General features: G+C 50.1%; 1 long non-coding RNA gene across 2 annotated transcripts in view; it reads right to left on the minus strand.

Moving 5' to 3' along the window:
* Nucleotides 1-3,168: 3,168 nt before the first annotated feature.
* Nucleotides 3,169-7,548, minus strand: part of LOC108491748 — a 4,686-nt gene continuing 306 nt past the window's right edge. Inside the window, exons 1-3 of one of the 2 annotated variants that reach the window (XR_001872906.1) lie at nt 5,968-6,112; nt 5,332-5,424; nt 3,169-3,951 (exon numbers count right to left, since the gene is read on the minus strand). This is a non-coding gene — a long non-coding RNA (uncharacterized LOC108491748). Of the gene's footprint in view, nt 3,952-5,331; nt 5,425-5,967; nt 6,113-7,548 lie in introns of those variants that run through there. The other variant, XR_001872907.1, reaches the window with a different exon arrangement.

Raw genomic sequence — 7,548 nt, forward strand, 5'->3', positions numbered from 1 at the left:
TATCTTGTACACAAGCATTTCCTGGGTTGGTCACTGGGATGGAAGTGCTAGAACTTTTATATTTTACATAAAGAAAGGTCGACAACCATTTAGCCCCCAACACAGCCATTTGGAACAAGGGACCAGGATCATTCTGAGATTTCTGAGCTTCTCCAAGCATCAGATTGGTCCAGAGTAGAGAGACACAAACATTTCCTTTCTTTGGGTTGTTTTGGTTTGTCTGTTGTCATTTTGGGTTTTTCCTTGTATTTCTTTTCCTTTGATAGTTCTTGAACTCTATCAGCAAAGTGAAAGCTTCTCTAGGAACTTGTCCCTCAGAGTCCCCTATGTCTCTTGGAAGGACATCTCTGTCAGGCCTCAACCACTTGAGCAGCTACCATAAACAAAGCCCTCGGGATAATTCAGAAGGGGCCAAGATATACAGCACAGGCTGGGTGACAGGGTTGGCCTGCTTGTTACCCTAAGCATGTGTCATTTCACTCAAGACTTAAAAATAATTCTACACCCTAGTCATTGATCTCCCTCTCATAGTTAAACTCAGGGTCAAAGAAGTCCAGTGTTTTGACTCTGTGTAGCTAGAAAGTGAGTCACAACAATAGGATAGCCCCAGAGATACAGGATTCAGTGACCAGAGCAGGCTAAGTGTTCTGAGTTTGGGCAGTCAGGGCTGCTGCAGCCAGGGAAAGTTCCTGAAAGATAAGTCTTGGGGTGATCCACAGAATAGGCCAGGCCAGGGACAGCTGCAGAGAGATCACAAGGATGCCCTGGGCCATGTGCCACTGTGCAGAGACCAGTCTGGGTGGCTCTGTATGCACTTCTGGCCTCATCTGGAAAACATAGGTACTGTTAGTCTCTGGGTTCATAGGGTTGTGGTAAAGGTCAAATGAGATGACATTTCTGAAAGTGTTTTGCCTGCACTTGGCACATAATGATAGCTTAGGAAATGTCAGCTCCACCCACTCTCCCCAAGCTTCTGGAGCAAACTAGTAGTGACCACAAGCACACCAGCCTCAGAAGGCAGTGATGCAGGAGCCCTGAGGAGAGAGAGAGCTGCTCTTCATTTGTGGACCACTTGCCCTCAGCCTTACCTGCCTCTAGCACCAGAGGCTGGCCTCACCTCAGGCCGCCCTCTCAGGCAGAACAGGACTTCCAAAGCCTGGGGTTTCACCTCCCTTAGGGCACAAGGTTCCAGGCCTATGCCCTGTACCCCTATGAGGGGTCCAAGTTCCAAGCCTAAGGGGTAAAGCCTCAGGTGAAAAAGTTCACTGCCAAGTCCTGCTCCTGTAAATAACCTGATGGGGTCAAATGAGGACAGGCCTGCTCCTACCCCAGGCTTCCTGCAGCCTCTGATGGCACAAAGACACTGCGGGTCTCAAACATGGGCAACACTCACAAAGGGTGTGCTATCAATATCTCAGGTGACATGACTTGCCAAGTCATACAATGTGTTTGTCCCCACCAGCAGAACTAGCCGGTGTCTCCCTGACTTCCCTGTAAACATGCCCTCCACAGACAGCTGAAAACAAGTATTTCTGAAGACTGGGCGCATCTGTAGCAGCCAACCTTGGAGCTTCCAGCAAAGGCTGAACTGTAGAGATGGCACCAGACAGATCCGCCCCCTGGAGGCTCCCAGGCCCAATCAGCTGAGACCTCCTCCCTCAGGGTGTTTCCAGGGCCTGCTACCACCAATTTGGCTCCTGTTTTACCCCTCCCCCATGTACCTCCTGCAGGCCTGCTCCCCTCCCTTCCCTTCCTGAGCCCTCCCAGTCTCAGCAACCCCAGCAACCACCATAATGTAACCTGCCTCTTCTGCTGACAGTAAGGGAAGAGCCTGGTTCGAGAAAGAACAGGTATAGCTGAGGCTTTGCACTGCAGCATCCCAATGTCAAACCACCTGCCATGACTGTGGCTCCATGCTCAAGTTCCCTCTGCCCTACCCGCTTAACTCCCCCTCTCACCTTCCCACCCCTCTCCTCTTGGTCTCCCTCCCACCCTTTCCTATGCCACCTGGGTCCCAGGTTCAAAGATGCCCCGTCCTTACCTCCGTGCCTGCAGGTGGAGCCGTGGAGCCTACAGGAGTGCTGCAGGGGGCTCTTCCCACTCTGCTCCAGCTCCCTCTAGCCTCAGTGTGTCCATGCTAAAGCTTCCAAGCAACATGTCATGGAGAAGAGTGGTCACCACAGATGGACCCAAAGTGCTATAGATTACAGGCAAGGCCAGGCTTTGCCGTGCACTAGTTGTGCAACCTTAGGACATCATTGTCCTCTTTGAGACTCAGTTTTCGCCTCTGTAAAATAAGCATTGAAATCTGAGGGTTCTCCACAGGACAGGAATGAAGTATAAAAACACTACAACCTATGAAAACACCACGTGCCAAGTGAAAGAAGCCAGCCACAAGGGTACATACTGTATGCGTCTATGTACACAAAACTTCTAGAATAGGCAAATGGAGAAGCTAAAAGATTAGTGGTTGCCTGGAACTGGGGAAAGGGAAGGGAAGTGGTTGTTGCTCAGCTACTTGGAGGGTTTTTGTTGTTTTGTTTTGGTTTGGTTGTTTGTTTTGGTCTTTTTAAGACAGGGTCTCCTTGTAGCCCCAGCTGGCCTTGAACTCACAGAGATCTGCCTGCCTCTGCCTCCTGAGTGCTGGCATTAAAGGTATGTGCCACCACACCTGGTTGTTTCGTTTTTAAGCAGTGATGAAAATGTTCTCAAGTAGATTGTAGTGATTGTTGCTCAACTCTAAATATACTAAAAATCGTTTTAATTCTGTGCTTTAAATGCTCAAATGGCATGATATGTAAATTACATCTCAATAAAACTTATTTTTTTATTTAGAATCCTAATAATACCTACTTCATATGAGTATAGGGAATAGAAATAATGCATCTAAAATATCAAGCATATAATAGACACCAAGAAATAGTGATTATCATCATTGCTGTTAGCAAGAGGAGGCCCAGGAAAATCCTGACAGTCTACCCTTAGAAGCCTTGACCTTCAGGCTTTCAAAGGTCACACACACACACACATCTTTTTGTCACCAAGGTAACCCTTTTTTTGAAACCCAAAGGAGCCATATTAAAGAGCCCCAGGTCAAGGGAGCTGAACTAGATCTGGAGCTCACTGGTCCCCTCCCTCCCTGCCCCTTAGCAGCACGCCCCTTGTCAAGTGGCCAGACTGTCAACTAGCTTCTCAGCATTAGGTTTCAGGTCAGCTGCTGTATAAGGCCAGTGCCTAGCCAGAGGCAACAGAGAGCAGTACATGGCGAGGAGGGGCCATCAAATCCTGCTGTTGCCCCCTGCAATGGACCCCAAAGGAGCCCCTGCACTGCCCAACCTTGGCTAGACTCACAGGTAAGATCTTGTTCCCCTCCTCAGCTTCTCTGCCTCTCTTCTCCTTCAGCCCATTCTCCCTTTCTTAGAGGCTGACTGAGGGAACACACACCATAGCATGAGAGACAGGCTTGACCCCACCTGGTCAAGATGAAGGAACTGCAGCCCTAGGGAGGGCTAGAACCCCACATCTGTGTCACTCCCCAGGACATACCCTTGTCCTGGCTGGCTCTTCCAGTGGGATTTTATAGGTCCCACAGATGGAAGGTGGCCTTCTCTGTCCCAGAATCTCCAGGATTCCCCCAGAGCACCAAGTTCTCTTCAGGAAGGGCCATTTTCCTGGGTAGTGATGATGAGAGCACCTATGGCCTGAAGCCTGGCCCAGGTGGCATACTGGACCTTTATGGAGCTTGCTGGTCACTCTGCCCAGGTGGCTTCTCCAGTGCAGATGTAGAGGCTTTGCCAGGGAGGACTGGGTTAGGCAGTGCAGAGGACGCAGTCAATGGGCCCTGCAGGCTAGAACATCCCATACCTTGGGTACACTCTCAACTTCTTCCTCATCCAGCCAGTGGCAAAGGTTTGTTGGCTGCCGGGCTTCCTCAAGTAATGGTTCAGGAGGCTGGGGTGCGGTGAGAAGGAGGTTAGGGAGCCCTGTCTTCAGGAAGGTTCCTACCATGTCTGCCATTGTGGCCTTGACAGTATACCCTGTTTTTGACCTGAGTCTGCCCATCCTTTCTGTTTGTGATGGATGGCTCAGGACTAATGCAATATGCTACAGTTTCACCCAGCCACGGTTCCTGACCAAGTTTAGGCTTCAGCACCTCTTGGTGGGTACATTTCCAATAATGTTGGAGCCCCCATCCTTCCTTTCCAGTCCATCCTCAATTCCTGCACCAGCATGCTCTAGACCCCCAGCCCCTCCTCATTCTCCACCAGATTAGGTCTAACCTTAGCATTTGCAGCCCTCCACCAAAGGGCCCTGAGGTCATCTCTGACCTCATTTCCTATCTCATTTCATTAAGGGTTTCTTGAGCCAGCTGGTCCTCCTTTGTCTGTCTTGGTGCCCTCCCTACAGTGGGCTTCAGAGAGAAGGAGGGTAAGTTAATCCCACCCCTGCTTTGGGGGTACCCACATAGCTGGAAAATGTTACAGATAATGTGGCCATTCTACAAGAAAGTGAGATCAGAGTCAGCAGAGGACAAAGCAGTGTCAGAAGAGGAAACCCTGCCTAGTGGTTCTGTCCTCGAACCAAGGAGAAAGCTCTCCGGAGAAAGCTCTCCAGAGAAACTCCCAGCTTCACTGGGGAGAAAAACCCATGAAGTGCCCTCTGCCAGACCAATACACCATCTTAGGAGACCTAGGGCAGAAAGTGCCCTGGAGTCACACATCCCTGATGGGACACCACCTCTGCTCACTTTGTGGCCCCAAACAGGTCACTACTTTTCTAGCCTCAGTTAAGTGGAACAGGAACACCTAACAAAGGATTTGAGCTTCTGAGTGACTCACAGACAGGTTTTGAGGACAGGATGCTTATGGAATGTACCTCAAGGGCCTCCCCAACTCTGAAAGAGCCTCAGATTCATGATGCCAAGGCCGCAGCGGCTCAGTTCTCCGGGGTAAATCCAAGGCTGAGGGGAAGAGTCCCCCAGAATGCCATAGGGAAAATCAGCTGCTCCAACAGTACATTCCAGGCCTGGGCAGAGGAGCCAGCACCTCCCTGCTGAGGAGCCAGGCCTGGCTGCTCTTCTGTAGGGCAAAGGGGAATGAGATCCACCCAAGTGGAGGGTGTTTCTCCTAGCATGCACTCACTGCTGTCTCCTTAGCCAGCTTGGCTCTGAGGGCCCCAGGCCTTCTGAGTTTGTCTCAGGGAACACCCAGACAGGTAAGAAGAGATTGAAGGAAGAGCCTGGGAAAGTCAAGGCCTGACTCAACCTACCTGCACAGATCTCAGCCTCATTGGGCCCACAAACTTCACCTGATCAGTGGACTTGGTGCTTACCCAGCTTCTCCATTCTTTTTGGTTTTGTGGAGAATTTGGTTACTGCAACGGGCTTTGAAATCCTGAGTGGTCACACTCCCACAACGACTGGGTCTGTAGGTGGCATAGGGAAGACAGCTTTATTGCTTGGTCATTGGAAGTCTCTATTTTCACCTCCCCAAGGTGTTTTTGAACCTAAAATAGCAGAGTGAATGCAGGTAGACACCGGGGCCTAGCAATGCTGAGCAAGCTAATGTCTCCAAGCCTCAGCTACCTCTGTACAGTTGAGAATTAAGTGAGCTCACATGTGGAGGGCTCCCACTGCAGAAGCCTCACAGCCCAGCAGCCAGGCTCTCCTGCCTTGAGCTTTCGCTGAGCTCTGGTTTCCCCTACGCGTCCAGGTCTCCGCCTCCCCTGGACCATCCTCACTTCTCCAGCTGCTGAAGGCCCTTTGCAGGCTAGGATCTGGTGGCTGTGAGTCCCAGCCTCAGCCCATGTTCCCCTTATCCAACCACACCTCCTTCCTTCCCTTTAGGTAATTCTCGATCTTCCTGACTAGAAAGTGAACTCCTTGAAGGAAGCCAAACCAAACCTGATTTTTCTATCTCTCACTTTACTGGTGATCAAGAAATACCTGATCAATCAATAGACATTTACCTCAGCATGAGTTAGGTCACCAGCTCCTTCCCAAGAACAAGATTTTCCAGGGAAAGGCGGCCGCAAGCATGAGTCCATGGCACCTGAATGGGCTGTGTAGGCCGAGAAGCCATCACAGAGAGAACCAGGTTGAAACGAACCTTACGAAGACACCAGGCCTGGCTCCCTCTTAGCTTTTGGCACCTAACTCATTAATCATTTGCCCAAGACAGGGTAAATGTACCTAAGGGTACATCACCCAGTGGTAAGCCTTGAAGGCAGGATCAGAGCCCAGATTTCCTGATGACTGGTTCAGAATTCTGTTGTCCTATAGGGAAGTGGTGCACAATGTCCACAATTCTGTGGGACTGCCTCTCCCTGGGTCACTAAAGGGCCCAGGACCTCATCACACCAAAGAGGTATATAAGTTGATGCACAGAAATCCAGGTAATAAGGATACAGGACCACCCATGATGGTGTGCCACCAGTTTCACAGCATACCTAAAGCTACACCAGGACCCCCACAGTAACCAGCAGAAAAATTGGTGCATACACAAGTTCATAACCGTGTGTGTGTGTGTGTGTGTGTGTGTGTGTGTGTGCGCGCGCGCACACACATAAATACATGTCTGCACTGGCATCGTATGTGGATTCTACCAAGATAGCACATCTCAATGACCCAAGACTGAGAGTCCCCTCTGAGATTCTGTCTTTAGCTGAGACAGGCCCCTTCAGTGGTATGAGAGAAGAGGGTGCATGTGCCAAGCCAGGCAGAGCAGCCGTAACCACTTTAGACAGCAGAACCACATGTCAGAACACCTCCCTCAGAGCCATCAGGAGACAGGGGCTCAGCAGCAGAGCACTTGGGTTCCAGGCCCTGTCTCAGTTCCACAGAATGACCATCAGTGTAGGAATCATACGGGGTGGGGGGGGGGAGAAACCAGAAATGAGAAGTCATCTGTTTTTATGTTTATGTATAGAAAGCTATACCCAGGCCAGGCATGGTGGTGCAGGACTCAGGAGGTTGAAGCACTCAGGAGATTGAAGCAAGATGATCTCAAGTTCAAGCCCAGCCTGGGTAACTTAGTGAAACTGCCTCAACATAAAAAGTAAAGAGGAGGCTGGGTTTATAGCTCAGTGGTAGAGTGCTTGCCTCATACTAAGCCCTAGGTTCAGTCCCCATTACCAGGCAGAGCAGAGTATATTTAAGCATCCTTTTGGAGGAAAACATCTATCTTTGCCCAGGATAAATGAGTTTCTTTGAATCACAAGAAATGTTTTCCTTGCTTGGGAGCAAAGAATCCAAAATGATAAAGACAACTCAGAAAGTGGGATCCTGGAGAAATAGTAGGACCCTGGGGAGAACAGGGTGCCTGTCAAGTCAGAACCAAGCCTACTCCCTGCCTGAACCTCAGTTTCCTCTGTCAATGAAGACACCACCAACAAATCCCAGCACTTGGGAGACAGAGGCAGGCAGATCTCTTAAGTTCAAGGCCAGCCTGGTCTACATAGCTAGTTCCTGGCAGCTGGGGCTACAGAGAGACCCTGTCTCAAAAAGGCAAAAAAAAAAAAAAAAAAAAAAAAACCCCGGCCTCCCCCCGG

The sequence above is a fragment of the Nannospalax galili genome, unplaced genomic scaffold (assembly GCF_000622305.1).
Source record: "Nannospalax galili isolate Female #2095 unplaced genomic scaffold, S.galili_v1.0 scaffold686, whole genome shotgun sequence".
Taxonomy (NCBI): Eukaryota; Metazoa; Chordata; class Mammalia; order Rodentia; family Spalacidae; genus Nannospalax; species Nannospalax galili.